We start from the raw sequence: 19264 nt of genomic DNA on the forward strand, positions 1-19264 counted from the left end.
CTCACATCATCTGTCTTTCTCCATTTGCTCAGACAAATAAGTGATAAAAGGGAATGATGATCTGTTTAACACCACAGGAAGAAAGATGCATTATGAGACAAGAGAGACCTCTTGTTTACAGCAAGTTATTTTTGGTAATTAGCCATTTGTAGAGGAAGATGAGCCTCCGCTTGTAAAGTCAGCATGCCATAATTTAAGGGACTCTGAATGGAAGTCTTAACATTTGCCTGAATTGGAAATGTTAATTGTGTGCATTTAGAAATAAATAAATGGCTTTTTTTTTTTTACTTTGCAGGAAGCAGACTGAACAAAGACCTGAGACATTATCTCAACCAGAGATTTCAGAAAGGATCACCAGATCACGATCTACAGCAGACTATTAGAGATAATCTTTATCGCCATGCTGTGCCTTGTAAGTAACAAAACATTGACCTGGTGGGTTTCATGTAGTAGAATTTCTTTTTTTTCTTTTCTTTTTTTTTTGAGGCAGCCTTTACGTGGTGGTGTGCATGGCTCTGGGGGTGACTCCGTTTTTGGTTGGGGCAGAATTCCATGTATAACAGCAGATAGGGTTCAGGTAGGCTTGAAAAGGAAACCAGTTCATCTCTGAACTCTTGATTTTTTTTGATGACCTCTTTAAAACAGTTGATGGTTTGATGCAGGTCTGCGATGCTTACTGTGAAGAAAAAACCCTAAAAAAACAGCCTAAAGGAAGTGAATACTTCCCTTAGAAATAGTCTTCGCTAATTTCCTTATGGTGAATGTTCCTTTATTGATTTGAAACATATGAATAAAAGAACAGCTTTTATTTTTATTTCCTTAGCAGAACATTATTTCTGATGCTTATTTAACTTGTTAAATTGAACAGCATTTTATGGCTGGGTGCCATTGTAGCAGGCAACTGTCACTGTTGGAAGGTCATCCTCAATTCAAGTAGGAGATAAGCAACAAGAGGTAGTGAAGCTGAGAAAGAAATGCTCTTTTTCACTCAAAAAGCAACCACTAGGAAAACCAAGAAGTTTAGAGAGTGTAATCTTTAGAAGTTCAGAATCCTTACCCAAAATCTGACTGTCCTTGGCATTTTGGGAAGATGTACAAAGAGTGGAGAATGATCCAATTTAATTGCACCTCTGTTTGGCATTCCCCAGCTGCCAGGACAGCCTACTCTAAAGAAAAGCTTTTTCTGCCTGTAGGTTGAGCTGTGGGGATAATGTTATGCCTTTCAACCCAGGCTGGGAGAAGAACTAGTAAACATGTTAGTTATAGCGTGCTGAGATGAGCAACAGAAGTATTTTGAAGTTTTCAACATGAGTCAGAGGTTGTTTATCAGAGGTTGTAGACTTATTTAAATATTGAATAATGATGTTGCCACTCCAAAATTGGTATTTGCCAACAAATATCACATAATGGTAAGTAGATTAATAGCTGTTTTCAATATAAGCATTGCATTCAGGAGAACTGTGTAGGACTACAGTTAGAATTGTTTGGTAGCACTGACAAATGTTGATTCTTCAAATGGCAGATTGCTGTATATCACCATTGAGTTTACTCTCATTTTATCAGTGGAAAGCATGAACTAAATTATGTTGAAAGTGCTGTGCATGGACATAAAGAATAAATATGGATTATTGTTTTCTATTGAACACTTCCATTTTCTATTTTGTCAACATGAAATATGATTAGTTTTCAATCATCTAACTTGCCAGGCTGAAGGTTTTTAAAGCATACTGCAGAAAGTGCCTTCTAGGAGAGCATGGGCGATGTTAGGCTCGGGAGATGCAATGTCATGATGTTAATGTCCTTCTGCTTATGCGTTATGTTCCAGTTTCTAAAGCAGCGAATAAAGCAAATGAGCGTAAGTTCTGTGGAAGCATTTTGTGCGTTACCAAGGTTACATTTTGAAATGCTTTCTATTGATTCTTTTCTCTCATTTATTGAACTTGATGAGCTAATCTGCTTGGACATGCTAAAGACTTTTGATTTAAAATTAAGAGCAGTAAAAGTGGTTCCTGCCTTTAGAAATAGCTGGGGGAGATATGAGTTGTTGATGTATTAATAAAAACATCAGTACTTATGTTCCATTTATGAAACAAATGGAAAATCTGAGAATTTGAGTTAGTTATTGTGTGCCTCCATACTTGCAGGGTTGCATAGCAGGTAGCATTTAATTTTTTTCTTCATGTCCTGTGGGGATGGTATTAGCGGTAGCTTTTAAGAATGATGCTAATATTCATATGTGAATTTGAATGAGACTGCTGCACGCACGGTGGGTTGGGATACTTTACAGGTCTGGAGATTAATCTAGCTGTATACTCATATTTTTATTCCTTGTACACGTGACCAGTAAATCCAGAGCCCTGGACCAATCTCTGGTGCTAATGGATTATGAAGTCTTGTATTCTGAAAATGGAATTCCCTGCTGATTATGTGGTAAACATGAACAAGAACACAAGGTCACTTGGACTGACCGTGCTTGGCCTGACAGCTGCTTTTTTTTACACTAATATAAGGGCTAAATGAGGCGATAATTAGTAATGCAAAAGGAAGAAAGGCAATGTTAACTAGTTCTTCCCTGGAAATTCTAGTAAGAATCCCACGTGGTTCAGCACTGACTGGTTTGGTAGAAGTGGTGAGAAAACCCAGACGGCTTCTGTTTCCCGCACAGCCACATGCTGGTTGCGTGCTTGGCTGACTCGGGAACTGAGTGAAGGTGTGGCTCTAGCTTTTGTAGATGATAGAGATCAAGCAGAGAGGAGGAAAGATGCAGAAAGTTTGACTTGACCTCGTTATTTCATATGACAGTGACACACTGCTTAAGCATCATTTAGATTTTTTATTTTAAGAGAGTTGGTTAAGCATTTGCTTTATTTTCTGGTGAACAGTGGAGGGTAAGAGAGTGGGGTGATGCCAGCCCCCAAAGGAGATACGACCATTGTCTAAATGAGTGATACAGGAATGGTTTTCTGAGAGACCAGAGGACTTCATCCCTAAACATGGGAGCTGTCATAAAAAAATGAGACCTTGAAATGGACCCAAAAGTGAAGTATTATTGAAATAAGGAGATGAACCACATGGTTATTTTTGCAAGCTGAAGTCTTCCCGTGTTCCTCAGTGTCCTCTGCCCTGCCAGCAAATTTCCTTCGACTCTTTGTACCCTCAACTCCTTGCTCCCCATTGAGCTGGTTTTTTTTCTGCAAAGATCTGTAGTAAACAACAGCTGTGACAAGATTCCAGGTGGCCTCCAAGTCTGGTTGTCATGCTGTTGTGAGTACTCTGCTGTTACTATCACACCAAACCCACGAGTTTATTTACAGACACAAAGCATTCTCCTCTGGAATTCACAACTTCAGCATCATAATCTAGGACCAAACCAGAGTAAGGAAGAGAGGCAGGACACCTTATTTATGTATTTGGATGGTGTATAAGTGCTTATGAAGCCATGCATTTACAATGTACAAATCTTTGAAAGAGTTAGTGTAGTTCAGCCACTGAAGTAGCTTTTATTTCAGCTGAAACAACTGTGTGTTACTTCCTTCAGTTCCTTTGTGATGCTCTCTTTTCACTGTTAACGTCACGTGCTGGGTCAGAAACTTTTTTTTTTTTAGTATTTTTCACTTCTGCTTAAGAAAAAAAATCAACACCTTCAACTTGAGCAAAGTTATTCTCCTTATGTGTTCAGATAAATAACTGATCGCATTCCCACCATGTAGAAGCCACTGTCAAAACTAGAAAAAAACCCATAAAATGCATCATCCAGATTAGCAAGGTGTTGGTCCAGTCTCTAGCTATCCCCTTTGCCTCATTTTGTTGTGAAGCACCACATTTTTCCTGTTTTCTGATGTGCCTAATGAAGATCACCAGAAAGAATACTCTATTTGTGGGCTAGTTAATGGCTCCATTGAGCTTGGAGTAGTCTGTGAATTGGCAACAATTTCATGATTACTGATTGACCATGACTGGACCAGAAGTGCTTTGACTGATGCAGAAACTGTGCCCACAGCTTATTTCTCTTTCACTTACTCCAGCTCAATTTTGCCAGCCTAAACACTTAGGAGCAAAAGACCAGGTTTACCAACTGTTTGAGGCACCTTGCTGGGGCATCTTGTGGCATGTCTGAGTCCACCTGTGTCAACAGAGGTTGATGCGACTTTCATTACACATGATTTGGGGGGAGGCTGAGAGTCCATCATGTAGAGTGTGTTGACATCTTCTGGCTTTAGGTTTCAGTGAGTGTTTCTAGGAGCAGAACTCCCCCAAACAGGATTGGCGTATGTGAAGATTTGCTTAGTGGAAAATGTGATTAGTTGGAAGTACATGTAAGAATATATCCATTAAATAGATGATTCCGAGTAGCCTTACCTTGGGATATCTGTGCAATGGTGTTAATTGAGAAAGATATTTGATAGCAACTTACTTTAATGTTACAGTGCAGCAGCGTGTCTAAACCACTGTTCACGGAAGGCTGAACAGACAGGATTATCTTCCTCGTTTTGAAATGATGGTAGAGGGCATCTGTTTAAAATAAACAAGCAGTACTGCCCATTTGTCCTGGTTGCTTATTCGCAATAACCTGACAGCAGTTTTCTTTTCAAAGTGTATCAAGAAGAATCAGAGGTATGATGTTATTTCCATAAAAGCTTATCTCAGCATCATTTTTTTTTTTCTCTGAGCACATTTACTTGATTCTCCACTTGTTTCGGTCCCATGTGGCATGCAGAGGTGGCTGTGGAGGGTCTGGCATCTGCACATTTACTTGCCAAAACTGTATACCTGGTGCAGGCATGATTGAAATGACAGATCAGTGGTCTCTCTATTCATGTATATTCTGCATTTATCTTATTTCAGTACTGTACAATTCCTTTCTTTGCCAGACTGTAATCTTCAGAAGTAAAACTCCATGAAGTACAAGGTCTTTTTGATGGTGGATGAAACGGGGACAATGTAATGGCTAGCCAAGAGTTAAGTCTTAGATGTCAGCCTAGACACTATATTCTTTTTTATTTTTTTTCCCCCCCTCTTCTCAAAATTGTCTTTTAAAGCCTCAAGAGGTCATCCATCATTCAACAATTGATTCACTTTCCCAAAACAAGTACATGCCCTGGGATTAATTGGATGGAGATTTTAATGTTGGAGATTTTCCACTTTCATTTCTTTTGTCTGTTCTCTCACCTTCCCAGAGTTTGATCTGTTCCTCTGTTTTCAATTACAGAACAGTAGCTCCAACTGTTGTGGTTAGTCTTATAGGGGAGCGTGGAGCAAAATGAATAAATATCCATAGTGTAAGTGTTGAGTGATCTGTAAGGAGGCTTAGAAGAAGACAGCAGCACCCAGGCACCTGGCTGGCCTGAGCTCTCTTGCATTTCAGTGGAAAATATGAGAATAAGTTTCATTATTCCAAGTGATATGCTAGTGCAAAGGAAGTCTCCTTTCTAAGGAAAACCAATAATATTGAGCAAGGAAACTTCACAGTATTTATAGGACAAACTTTAAGTGGATGTAGAAGAGCGCATTGAACCTTATTATCTGGATTAAATGTTTCCATGGAAAATAGAACTACCAAAGGGTAGTTTAGTTGCTCCAGGAGGTCGAATAAACTGCTATGTGTAACCACCGTCATCTGCAGCTATTGGAAGACTAGAGAGACGAAACGGGCTGAGCTGTGATGAAACTGCTGTCAAACATGCAGACTTGGGTGATTTCCCAGGATAGCTTTTAAAGTCCTGTAGCACTGGGTTCCTAACAAGTACGTCTGAACTCCAAAATGAATTGATGGAAGGGATATGCAAACCAGCTTACAGAAGGATCTTTTCTTTAGAATATTGAATATAAAAATGTATCAATATACTGAGAAAAATTGTTGAAGTAAAGCAGAAAGACCTTTATGGTACAAATGTATGTGTTTTTACATGTGGGGGTATTTGAGTCACAATTTCAACCTATTTTTAGTGACTAATTTTTATTAAGGATAAACAGAATCACTGACAGTGCACATTATTTTTCTTCACAGGCAATAAATCATCAGTTTATGTACACAAATGTTCTTTGAATTCTCAAAAGCTTTCCAGATCTGCAGCCGTATTTATTATCCAAGTACCTTTTGTTGCAGTTCTCTTCCTAAAGGTGTAATTCTGCTTTTGTAATGAGAAAAAGTTGCAGTGTCTATGAAATATTCATTTGAAGACGCACACTGATAAGATGATGAACAGCGGGCTGATCTCTAACACACAAAAAATAATTAATTGGTTTACAAGCTTTATGTTAGGAGAAGTTTTAAATGTTTTTAAAGTAGTTTCCTTATCACTAGGGTGTAACATGCAGGTACCAGCAGCATACAAAGATAATTTTTCTCAAGAACATTTTCTTGTGGGTTAATTGAACTCTAAAGAATATGAGGTATATTTTCCATGCCAGCTAATGTACATACATTTACTTTTTCCTGTATTTTCAGCAGGGACTGTATTCTGAGTGCAACCAGCGGGTTTAGAAAATCCTTTTAGCTCTGTTCCAGGGAGTGCAGAATTGCAGCAGTGTCTCCTGCAGTTTTCAGGGATACAGTTATTTCACATATTAGTGAACCAAATGTGGTTTCATTTTTGAGAGAGAAAAATGCCTTGTTTTGAGCAACATGGTCAATATTTCCGTAGTAGAGTTGCTTTCTATATACAGTAATTTTTGTTTAATCTAGGAAACTTCAGACCTTTTTTTCCATCTGGTCTGTCCTTTCAGATCAATGGTACATTTTGTGCCAGTGGAACTATTGGGTGTTGGGTTTTGGTGGTGTGGTTTTTGTTTTGGTTTGGTTGGGTTTTTTTTTTTTTACATTTGGAAATAAAAGCACTTATGATAGCAAATATTGCTCCATCTGCTTACCCATTTGTGAGGAACAGCTTTTTTGTGTTTCACTGTACACCCAGTTGGAATTGCATGAGGCACCAGAGAACAGTACAAAGCAGAAGAGCTCAGCCTTATAGGCTCTCCCATGCCACTTGCCAAAGGAGATTTGGATAAGAAGTGTGGGAAGAGATTACACGGCTAGTTTTCTTTGTCTTCTTTGTTAGTCCCTAGTGTACTTAATTTTGCGTTTTTTCATTGCAGTTGCTTTGTACTATGGCAAAGCATCTGTGAGTGGGTATTGAGGTAGTGCAAACGTCTGTGCATGTTTTGAAATGTAAAGGTTGTGAGTCTCTGGGAAAGCAGAGTGTAAATCAGAGGTGAGAGCAGGTACTGCTGTTTAGAGGTTGAAGGGGTGGCAATGAATTACCCCACATTATTTACTTTGAAACTGTCTCTGTCCTGCCATAGTTTTTCATATGACATCCCAGGATCCTGATTAGATCTTTTATGATGGCTGCAGTGTCCCAGCTTTTTATTTGATCGAGGCGGTTTGATTTCTTTTCGATCACCACCATGTATCTGTTCAAGGTTTACAGTGTATTGATTATGCTACAAGCCAAGAGAATGAGTGTTCCAGGCAAGAGGAACAGTTTAAAATGAGAAAAGAATTAAATGTGTAGCCATTTTTTAACCTATTCTTCCACTTACATTTGTGTTGATTCACATTTGGTGTTTCATTATCAACACCTTCCAGAAAGGTGTTGATAATTGCTCTGTATAGGTATGTTTGTGCTTGGATCTGCTGATTTGCATAGTGGTTTCACAGTTACAAAAGTCCTGTGCTTCTTTCATCAAAGATATTAGCGCTGAAAAGAGGATCCCTGAAAATCCTATTTATATGATATTATTCTGGTCCAGTGTGGTGCCCGCAATATAGTGTGGACAAAACCAGTGACATTGCAGAGGAGGAAATTCCCAGTCACATACGTTGCTATCATGACAGTCTCTGAGCCCAGGAGGGCAATGGCAGATACAAGCCCCTGATGGTTTGATGGGGATGCAGACGTGCTACATTTCATCTTCAAACAATTATCCTTTTTTTAACAAGACCGTGCTTCTTCACATAAAGCATGCTGTATTTGTCCTCTAAATCCTTTCTCTCTTTATTTCAGCAGAGAGGAGATTAGCCATGTAATCATTTATAAAGCTGTTTAGATTCTGCTAGCTGGTTTTCTTTGGGGAGAGTCATACCCAGTACCTCTGCTAGGAATAACTGTAAATTAATCTTCATTTATTTCCTTCCCCCCCACCCCCAGTGAATAAGAAGGTAGAAAAAAATAGAACAAATATTTCTAGTTCTGCCCCTATTGAAGGAGAAATAAATCTTTCCTATTAGTCATAAAGGGCTAGATGAATCCTTTTTGTATAATGTCCTCTTGAATAATTAGAGCTTTGAGTTATAAAGTCAAGATTCCTGGGTCATTGCCAGAACAGATTTGTTTAAGGGGGACACTAGTTCCTTGAATTCCTTTTAGAGGGCTTTGTAGTGTCCCAGGCTGCTCTTAATTTATTATTTAAGAGGGAATACATCTGTTGCACTGAGAATTGTGAAAATTATTATTTAAATGGCAATGTTTAATAAATGGCTCTTTGAAAGGCTAATGTGTCTTCAGAATGAGACGTGTATCACAGAGTCATCAGGTGGATAGTGATCTAGCAGTTCTACTTGCAGGGTCTTTTTGGAGCTGAAGATGGAGAACATCAAAGACCCTTGGAAGTGTCATCTGCCATTGAATTATATTTTATGCTTCATCATTCATTCACTACCTGCACTTTTTCTTTAAACTTTAGGTTTAACACTTCATGTACTAGGGAAAAAACTGTAGACAAATGCCAGTGTTGACAAAAAAAGGTCTGTAGGAAGAAGAAGTATCACTTACTAGATAAATAGATGATACTTAATTTTTATGTCAAACTATTATGGCAACTCCAATCCTGCCACTGCAGTATGGATTTTTCTACCAAATTTAAAACTACCTAATGGGAGATTATCATATGCTAAAAATGTGCAGGTAACCTTTGCTGTTACAGGAATTTGAACTGGCATCCCTCAGAACTGAGGGGCTAGGGCAGGTGACAGAGGAAGGAGGAACTCCAAATTAAGAAGCTGCTGCTTTTAGCAAACTCTTCCTTGAATACATGAGGAGATGGATATTTATAAATGCATTACCATCTCCTACTGTTCACAAGTCTTTGGTAATCAAAAACTTGAAATTGGATGTTCTGACTCTTCATTAACCTCTTAAGTTTTTGAGCCCTTACTGCCATCTTCTTTCATGTTTTTCTAGGGTGGGGGGTGGGGGTAGGGTGGTGTTTTGGTTTTTTAGAGGGAGCTAATATATGAGAGCTGAAAATGTACTTGAATAATGAAGTTACTTCCAGCTCTCCTAAATCCAAGTATGTAAGGTTTTGAGAAAAGCAGCAAGTGTTGCAAGATGTACAAGAGAGTTGAGGAAAACCCAGCAGGACACTAAATGGCAGTGCAGAAGTAGGAAGGCTGAACCAAGTTCTTTCAGGAATGTAAACATCCCATAATGTTCATTAATATCTTTCCCGTTTTTGCATTCCCATAATTTTACATATGTAATTTGCTCTCTCAGCCTTCTGCAATCCTCTGGAAAACACACCCAGTGTTTTTTAGAAGGGAACAGCTGATGAGATGTGATAGTGCTGCTCCTGTGTAACTAACCACACTGGAGAATCACATTGACAGACATTCTGTAAATTGCCCACATTATAGAACATTGATGATACCATTAAAATGGTAAATTTAATATTATAGTAGTATTAGATTTCTCCCTCATTAACTCTGATCTGATAAACAACCTCCGGCATATTTTGAAGGTAATAGTCACCTTACAATCACTATTGCTACTCGCTATCTGGCATTTCAAGCTCCTATAGATTTATAGTTGTTCTCTCATCTAACCTGTACTTACTCCTTTATTTTTTTCTTTGAACTTGTGCTTACAAGCAGACCCTTTCCTAGAGGGCCCTGGGCATGCCATTAATGCTTCACAGCAAAAATAGAGTCATCCTAAATTCCATTCCTGAGATTTAGGACAAAATTGATTTTAGAGAACAGAACGAACCCAATGTTCAGGCGAGCATGATGCAGACCTGCAGAGGTGTTTTAGTACTGGGCACTTTGTCAGGGTTGGCACAGGGTAATGCTGGTAGCAGTGCTCGTGTTCTCGGTTTTCGCAAACCAAGAGCAGCCTCTGGAAAATCTTGCTGGAGATGTAGGAGGTGAAGAGGGGACCACGCAGGGGCTGTGATGGGTGCTGGGCACAGCCCTTCCAGGCAGAGCAACCCTGCTGCAGTGTGCCTGGGAGCAGGAAAAACTGAAGAAACTATTTTCAGCTCTGTCTGTCCAGCAGAGACAATTTCCACTCTCAAAGGTTAATGCTCGAGCAGCAAAACCTTGAGCCTCAGCTTAACAAAGTAACCTTAGCTCCTCTCAACTGGCAGGGAGGCTTCTGCGGAGGTATCGCTTGCCTCCTTGTTTTCCTAAGTGAGTCATGGTTTAATTAGAGCGCTGTCTCGAAGAGGAGGTGGTTGTTATACATCACCTATCAGAATGTAAAAGTGGAAAGCGATGCTGAAACGCTGACCCTTAATCTGAAGTGCACCATCTGTGTTTTATTTCCACATCTTGCTGAGTTTACAGTTATTTGAATTCACAGTTTGTTCCCCATTTGCTGTTCCCACATGGTAAGTGAATTGGATCCAAAATGTAATGACGAAAGATTGAGAAGTCTGTTGGAGAAGTTTGTTCATACCTACAAGAGTGCTCTATCTCACACTTCTTCTACCCTGTGAGTTAAATCCCAGCTGTAAAATCTTGTCTCAAGATGGTCTTCTTTCATGATGGGAAGTTGGGGTTACTGTAAGGACAAAGACTTCTTTCCCTGTCCTGAAGTGATTTATGGTTTGCTTTTGACTTTCTGCTCAAAGGTAGAAAGTTCTCTCACATCTGACAGAGTATTTGCTTTACTGTTCCTGTAAACTTGTGTGGATGCTTATCTGGTGGTGCTAGGCATTGGAGCACCACTCTTATTTAATATTTTTTCTTTGTTAGTATGAGCCAAAGTGTTTGATGCTAAAATAAGAATGGGTATAATGTAATGAAGGGAGCTGTAATTATGACTGTAACATGGTTTTCATGGTGCAACTTTGAATTACTTTGAATTTAGAATGGGCAAGCAGCTCAAAACCAGGTTGAATTTCATTTTTTTTCTCTTTTGTTTCTATTTTTTCTACTGACAGCAACCATTTTCTTAAGACATAACTAACTGTAAAAAAGATATAAAATTTAAACATGTCATATTTCAAAAGCAAGCCATCAAAATGCTGAAGGCTGTATAAACTTAAATACCTTCTTTGGCTTTTGCTGTAGACCACACAAGCTCTGAGAAATTGATTACTCTGGTGCTCCAAGGGGCTTTCATGATACAGAAACAGAGGTTTGCATTGAATTTCTTTCTTTGTGTGTGGGACTTTTTTTGGAAAGTAAAAAAGCCTTTAAACCCCAGATTAAAAATAAGTCATTTCATTGTTTCCTTTTTCTCCCCTTCTAAATCTTATGAAAGAGTTTTCATAAATGATTGGGGAGCTGCATCTCTGAATAAATGTGAAGTAAAATGCTCCATTTCTTTTTTTAATAAAGAGGCTTTTTTCTGGAATGTCCCATTTAGGTGCTGCCTCCTTGAAGTATCATCTGGTGAGAGAGTTTCAGTCTGGTTTGTGCAGATTTTTTTATTTTGTGAACATGAAGAGAAGGGGTGAGGAATTAAGAGTTATTTAGTTTCGTATAGCAGTCTTCAAATTTACTGTATCCAGTACTCTAAACCCATCATTATCACAGGCTTTGGACTTCCCATGGGGACTGTGAGCTGACCAGACACATACTCAAAAAACAGCCTAAGACTCAATGAAGCTGTTACTGAAAGATCAGGAAGATGAATCTTGAGCAAAGAATTTTTATCTCTTCTTTTTAAACAAGAGATCCATAATGGACCAACACCGTGGGCCAGATGATGTTTTCATGGAAATATGTATGTCCCATAAAATTAAATCTGTTTTATAAATTCATAAGCAGGCCATTCTGTTCATGTGTGGCCGTTTCTCTTCTAAAGGTATCATAAGGCTTGCTGAGTCTTGATGGCATTTTGCCCCTACCCAGTTCAAACACTTTTGGGGATCAGGTACTTTGTCAAGAGCAGCTGCTGTATTTGTGCTGTTGGCTTTGGTCATGGAATAGGGATTATGGTTTTTTTCCTTGTATTGCCTGGCCCTCACACACACATATTATAAACTTGTGAGCTGTTGCCCGTGTCCACACCTGTACCAAGCTGCTTTGCAAGTTCTGACTGTTAGCTGGTGTGGTTCAAAACATTTGCTTGTTAGAACACCAGCAGTGGGTGCTGTCCCTATGGGAGCAGGTGACCAGGGGTGGCCTCACAGCACCCTGTGCCCACCTCATCAGCACCTCCTGTGCATTCCTTGGGATCCACACATCCCAGCCTTCCTTGGTGGAGCCACATGAGCCCTGGCGAGGCAGTCATTGAGTTGCGGAGGAGCAGGTTTCCTTGTGAGGATGGAGTCCCCTGGGATTTCAGTACCGCGTCTAAGCAATCCTGTCCTGTGAGATATGTGGAAAGCATCCAAGTCGGACACCTGCTGGCTCTGAAGCAGTCAGGTGCTTTTCCAAAATATCTTTGGCCCCTGTTCTTGATGTTTACTTCTAAAAAGACAGACATGTGTTGGCTGGAAAAGAAAGGAAAAAAAAAAAATCATCATTGCTACTGTCACTGAAATTCCCTGCAGATTTAAAAGGAAGATGAAAGTTGGTACTTTAAGAGAAACTGAAAGCATAAAACAGAAAGATGCTCTGTATTCTGCTTGATTGCTTGCAGAAATGAGCGTTGTATCTCCTACAGAGAGAGAGACAGAGCTAGAAATACATATTTGCATAGTTCCCCCATTCTCATGCCTTGCAAACTAGGACAATACCATTTTGCACTTCCCTGGTCATATTCTCAAACCGCAGCTCAGTGAAGGTGATAGAGAAATAAAAAGGGTGAGGGAGAAAGAAGAGAAGAGGGAAAAATCTGCCTCATGGTATTTCAGATCTCCAGCATACACAGGTGCTTTTTAATCCCCCTGGCCTACATATTCCCCAGCCCCTAGGAATAGAGGAGTCGTGATGTAATGCTCTTTTCCTCACACTCCCAGCTTAAATACAGATGGAAATTGTTGTCATGTGTTAGAAATGTCACCAATAATATAAAAGGCAGGCTTCTGCATTCTCCCTTTTGCACTGTCAGCTGCTGCTGCCAGCTTATTCTTCCCTCTCAAACCTATTGTCATGTGGCAGAAACCCTGATGTAAGTAAGCCCTGTCCTCCCCCTGCTTATGATCCCTGCATTTTTTATTCCCCTCTGCTGCAGTGCTGAGGATCATTACATACCACGACTTAAAGACAAGACCTCACAAAGGAAGGATTAATCTTGTATTTGTGCTTGAATTTCGAAGGACTCAGGCAAGTGAGAACGTTCTGTTGTATTCTCTCTTTTTTTGTTTTCAGGGTTTTTTTTTCTTTCCTAGATGCTAAGGGAAGAACTGAAAAGCGGTAAATGTGATAAGCTAGGTCTGTGTTTACGGAGTGAACCCAGCGGTTCCTCAGCTGCAGGTTGTGTCTGGAAGGAGAGAGCGGGTTTTCACGGGAGGCTGCGGGGTTGGGAAGGGAGCTGCGGAGCGGAGCTGCACAGCCTTCGCCCAGCCTGGGAGGACAGATGGCTAGTGCTGCTTTTTAATTCATCAAGCAGGCTTTACGTGAGGCCCGTTGGCGAGCGGGTGCGCCGCGAAAAGCGGGGTCAATGGGCACGAATAGGCTGAGATCAGGACCAGATGCCTGCCGAACAATGGGGCTTTTGAACGAAATGCGGGAGGAAGCGTGGCGCTTGCTTTGTACTGCCTCCGCATTGCAGGTCGGAATGGGGCAGCTCCGATTTAATGAAGTGCATTCCTAAACGTGGTCGTCAGCCCGAGCTGGGAGACAAGGGGACATGTCAGAAGGGGGCTTGTGGGGCTGGTGTGATGGGGGTGTGGGGAGGGGGGAGAGCGATCCACTGATGGATCACCCCGAACAATGCAGTCTTAGTGTTGGATGGGAAAACCCATCAATACATCCCTGTGCATATTAATGCGATACAGCAGGTGTTGCTAAATGTCTGTCCCCACATTGTCCTCCCGCGGCTCAGCCGAAGAGGGGGCAGGAAGGAGACCTCGCGAGGCACGCACTCATCTGGGGTAGAAATGTAGCTGCTCCCCAGACAGCCGCGCATGCCGAAAGTAAAGTAGGAGGCGAGAACTGGCGCGTGTTTCCGCTCCTGGGGTTGCAGCGTGGGGCGAGGTGCTGGCTGCTGCGAGCTGAGCTGGGCAGTGGTCCCTTGTGCTAGCTCTGGCAAGCAAGAGTGGGGCTGGCTCAGAGAGACTGGTCACATCTTAAAGGCATGGCAGGGCCAGGAGGATCCTTTTTTCTGCAAAACAACCACTCAACTAAGCAGGTGTGACAGCTGGGAGTGAATCTCCCATGAAATGGCTGGGTCACCAGGGCAGGGAGCAAGGATGGAAACGGCAAATACGGTGTCTCAGTTGAAATTCAGCAGTGAGAGAGTTAAAAGGGGCATGGCTTTTTTCAGCTTCTCCAGAAATACATCAATTGTGAATGAGATGCAGAAGCTGTGTGTGAATTGCGATAAACAAGGTGTACAGCATGTATAAAACCAAACAAAATCTGCTTCTGCATTTGTGCATATGCACTGGCTGGATATACCCCTCCTGAAGATATTTTTCTGTGTAACAAAAGTAACATCTCTAAATACTTAGAGCCATGTTAGCCAGTATAATTTCTGAAGGCTTGGGGGAGAGGAGTGTACATAGCCTGTCATTACTCTATGTGTTTCTTAATAAAAAGACACCCATTTAATTGCTGCCATTGTGTTGTCTGCTCCCCTTGTGATTTGTGACATGCTATACTGTATTTGTCAGCAGAATGAAAGGGGTCTTTGTTCCTTATTCATATTACGGCACACTGCATCTCTCAGTGTAAATGGAATATTTGCCTTTAGAGCTAACTTAGCTGCTGATCTGTGCCCGCTGTTACACCAGGAAGGGTTTCTGTTTGGTTTTTTTTTCCCAGGAGTTTCAGAGGAATTTGCAGGCAAGGCTTGTATGTATTTTATTTATTTATTTTTACATATCAGTATGTTAATAGTGATGAAGAGTGATCAGCTTCATTTGCTCACGGGACAGGTAAAGCATGGCCAGTGGCTGCAGCAGCTTCGCATATTGTGGCTGCCTTTCCAGGTATCCCTTGTCTGTGCATGAACAGCCAGGTCGACCATGAACTAGGATTTAGTCCTTCTGCACCTTCTGTCATTTACTGCTGTGTAAACTGCCAAGAAAAGTTGAGAAAAATAAAACAAGAGTCTCTATTACAGACAAGCTTGTGTGCTTATTCAAAGGTTGGCCAAGACCGTGGATTAATCAAGCCAGTTACTGAATGGCCAGCTATGAGGGTGACTATTTAGGGGTGCCAGTAGCACTTCTACAGAGCTTTCCAGCCACCAGTGCTGCTGGGTTACGTTAAAGTATCTTCTAACATCAACAGTGTTATCAGTTGCTATCTATTTACTGTCCTTTTCATGCTCTAGGTATTTGGTATCAATCTGTGTGCATGTAAATGGCAATGGTTTACAAGTGTAGTGGCTGGAATTGGTAGCCAAAAAAGATCCAAATTTAAGGCAGTGCTTGCCCAGATGATTAATAAGACTTTTAACACACTTACATTGTATGAATGCGTGGAACTTGTCTTTAAATTGAACTACCAGGTTAAAAGAGCTTTATGTTGTTAATTGTGCTTATCTTCTGCAGTACCCAAGGGAAAATGGGCAAAATGCAAAGCTGAGTCGCAAGAGGCTATGGTTTGCTGTGAGTGGCCTTTCTGTCTGGCTCAGGAAAGGGCCAGACTGTGAACCTGTTGCTTGTTCATGTGAGGCTCCTCCTGCAATGTGGGAAATTGTATTGAGGAGTAACTTGCTCTGGAGAGAGCAAGGATTCGCTCAGTGGTGCAGAAGAGCAGGGAGTGTTTTCTCCCTTGCCGGCTTGTTTCCACTCATCATTGCCTACTGCTAGCTCCTGTCAGATGGAAGCAGTGATGGATCCATGTAGATCCAAAAATGATGCTTCACTTCCTTCTGGGAAACTGCTACAGAGCTGGCAAGGAAGAGCACAGGCAGCTGCTCTGGGAGCACTTCAGCTCCTTGCTGTTGAAGTGTTGCAGAGCCAGATTTTGCTATAACAGCAATAAGCCTTTCCCAGTTAAATTTATATATTTTTTATACGCTCTTCTAATGCAGGTAATCCAACCTGCAATTTGAAGCTTGGAGTAGCCCTTTTGTCACTATTGACAACCCCTAGCACAAGTAAGGCTGTCATAGCAGTCAAAGTGTTGCAGAAGGAAAAAATTCGACAATGAAAGCCATTAATTCAGCAGCAGAAGCTGCTTAAATTGTGCTGGGTTCTTGACTCTGCATCTGACAGTAATAATACGTACTCCATGTTTCAGTCATTTAAAAGTTCATACGCTGCAGGTAAGGCTCTTGCCTGCACTCTGATGCTTCTGTATAGACGCTTTTCTGACAGCTTTCCACCCCTTCCAATGCACTGAGTCTTTAAATGGTTACACAAGAAATGCTGCTGAAATTAATGCACATTAAGTCATTTTGGCCAAGATGCTGGGTGCTGTGGTGTTCAATAAAGCTTATTCAGAATGTGGTGCTATTTTCAGTCAAATTCTGCTAAATCCTATCCCAAAATCCTCAGAATCTTTTGCTCTTGAATATTCTGGTAAGCATGATGACTGGTTCACTGTGTTAATCCGATATGGTCTTTCTGTCTGCAGCTAATCCTGAACTGTCGTTGCTGTTCTGCACACATGAGTAAGAATTTTTTTTTCCCCTCTCTCCTTGATGATATCCACTAGAAAACCACTAGCAGATAACAAATCCAATGCCCTACTCTTCCTTTTTCTCCTCCTTAAGTATGAGAATTGAGTTTCTTCTACTTGAAAAACAAACCTGGAGAAGTAGGAAAAATATCCTTGGTCTGTTGTGCTCTATGTGAAGGCACGCGCTGGCTCTGCCTCTGTGCAGGATGTCACTGATACCACTCCTGGGACAGACACTGTATCTTCTTAAAGTAAGATTAGCATACTTGCATAAAATATTTTCATATCAACATGCCCTATATTGGCATGGTTGCATGGCATGTATATATTTGGCATGTGTGTGTAACAGAAATGCTCATATTTGCATTTAACTGGTGACATCAAAATGTCATGAACAGGAGCATCCACGGTAACTTAAGTAAAACTTTTTCTTTAAAATTGCATCATATTTAGTTGATGTAAAATGTCATAAACAACCACATTTTTCCTTGGAAGAGATTGAATATTTTTTTTTTTCCTTTTAAATAGGCTTTCAAAGGTTTCATTAAGAAAATGAAATCCAAGAAGAAAAATAGTTGACCCAGATTTTTGAGGCCAATGGGGGAAAATTCCCAACAAAATTATGTAAAGTCAGCCCTAAGTGAGCTGTGGCTGAATGAGTTGTTTATGTATTATCTTAACATTTTCAGTATTGAAATAGGGAAAAATTAATAAGATAGTTCTGACAGCAATTGGAATATGGCTGTGGATATTGCTTACTATATTGAAAAGCAGCTTGTTGCTTTCCCTCCCAGACAGAGGTAGTGTCCCACCTGGAATCACCAGCGTTACTGCCTTCCTCATTTGCCCGAGGAAACTCTTGATCCATTGTAGATTGGAAATTTGAATTTGTTTGGCGGAGTTTTTGTGTGTGTGTGTGTGTGTTTTCTTTTCATTAAGGTACAACACTGCTTTTCAGTGCATTTGAAGATAAGATGAGAATCAGGCACACAAAAAATAAAAGCTTGGAAAGAGCACTGCTACTGAAAAACTTAAAATTGCTCTTCTCTTTTCCCATGTTTGCACCCTCTCTGGATACAGATTTTACCAAAAGCCTTCAGTAAGTTTATTGCTAGCTCTGAGAACACTCTGGTGTTGATTTTTTTACATTAATTTAAACGAATGGAGAGCAGGTTGAATAACAGTGGTGTGGAAGGTGCTGTTGGAAATGCACGCTTTGTCAGCACTGCGGTGGTGATTAATAGTGTGTCATTTCTTTGATGGTGTGCTAACAATTCAGCACCAGAATGCAAGCCCTTGATAAAGGTGAGGAAGTGTCTTGGGAAAAAAAGTCTCCTCTTCCCCTCTTTTATACATGGTCCACAAAAAGAGCCTGAGGCTTGGGCTGTCTGAGGAACCCAAGTGTTTTTCTTTAGCAGAGGCTGGGAATGGGCTATAGCAGTGCAAGCTGTTTGAACAGTGGTACAGGGGTGGTTGGTTAAAGATGTGGTTTGAATGTAGTTTAGCTGACAAGTGCTAGCGTCCTGGTGTTGAGAAGGCAATATTTTAATGTGATAATCTGTCATCCTAAACTCTTAAGGGAAATCAAGGGTTTCATCGTGTTCAGATGCATGAGTTAAAACTGTCCTTTGCCTTTTCTACATGAAGACTTTAATTTATTTATTTATTTATTTATGGTGAAAATGAAGTCGACTCATTTTGAGTCCTAATCAGGAAATGATTCAGATTTTGTGCTCATTAAATCCTTCCCTTCACTCCTGGGACTGCCAGGGAGGATGTTGCATATTACCTGCTGATGAGATGATGTTTTTGTGAAGGAGATGAATGTCCCAGAAAGTATTCTCATGGTGACAAACCACTGGGAAACTGGAAAGGGTCTAGAAAGCCACAGCGAGGCTGGAATTTGAGTACTTGAGCTCACTTTATCATCAGTCTGTTAAGCAGTTGCTTACCCATTGGGGAGAATTCATCTTTGGTCGTGTGTGATTTGGGGGACATGAAGGTTGAGCCCTGCTGTTCTCATTATCTGAAGTTTTAGATTTTCTTTAGGTTATTAGGGTACAGCACAGAGCATTTGATTCCCCTTATCAGCTCCTTTAGTCATCGTTTGATTGGATGGATCCTTTTCAATTTTTTTCCCATTTTTCTTTTTCTTATATGTCATGTATTCTATTGTTTTATTAGTTCAGTGGCCTTTTTGGGTCATTGCAGTCTAAGTATTCTGACTTTTATAAAGATCTTGGTGACTAAATATTAGTGACCTCTATTCATCTTCCTTGTGCTTCTCCAAGACAGTGCAGTCTGATTTTGAGCTGCACTGTGCTACAGTATCAGTGAGTTAATTGCATGGTGAAT

General features: G+C 40.6%; 1 protein-coding gene across 1 annotated transcript in view; it reads left to right on the forward strand.

Annotated features, from left to right (window-relative positions):
* The first annotated feature begins 306 nt into the window (after positions 1 to 306).
* Positions 307 to 19264, forward strand: part of MAGI1 (membrane associated guanylate kinase, WW and PDZ domain containing 1) — a 172110-nt gene continuing 153152 nt past the window's right edge. The window contains exon 1 of the mRNA XM_010162596.1: positions 307 to 412. The gene's annotated coding sequence lies outside the window, so the exon portion shown is untranslated. The remainder of the gene's footprint in view (positions 413 to 19264) is intronic.

The sequence above is a fragment of the Antrostomus carolinensis genome, unplaced genomic scaffold (assembly GCF_000700745.2).
Source record: "Antrostomus carolinensis isolate BGI_N321 unplaced genomic scaffold, ASM70074v2 scaffold6952, whole genome shotgun sequence".
In the NCBI taxonomy this organism is placed as follows: Eukaryota; Metazoa; Chordata; class Aves; order Caprimulgiformes; family Caprimulgidae; genus Antrostomus; species Antrostomus carolinensis.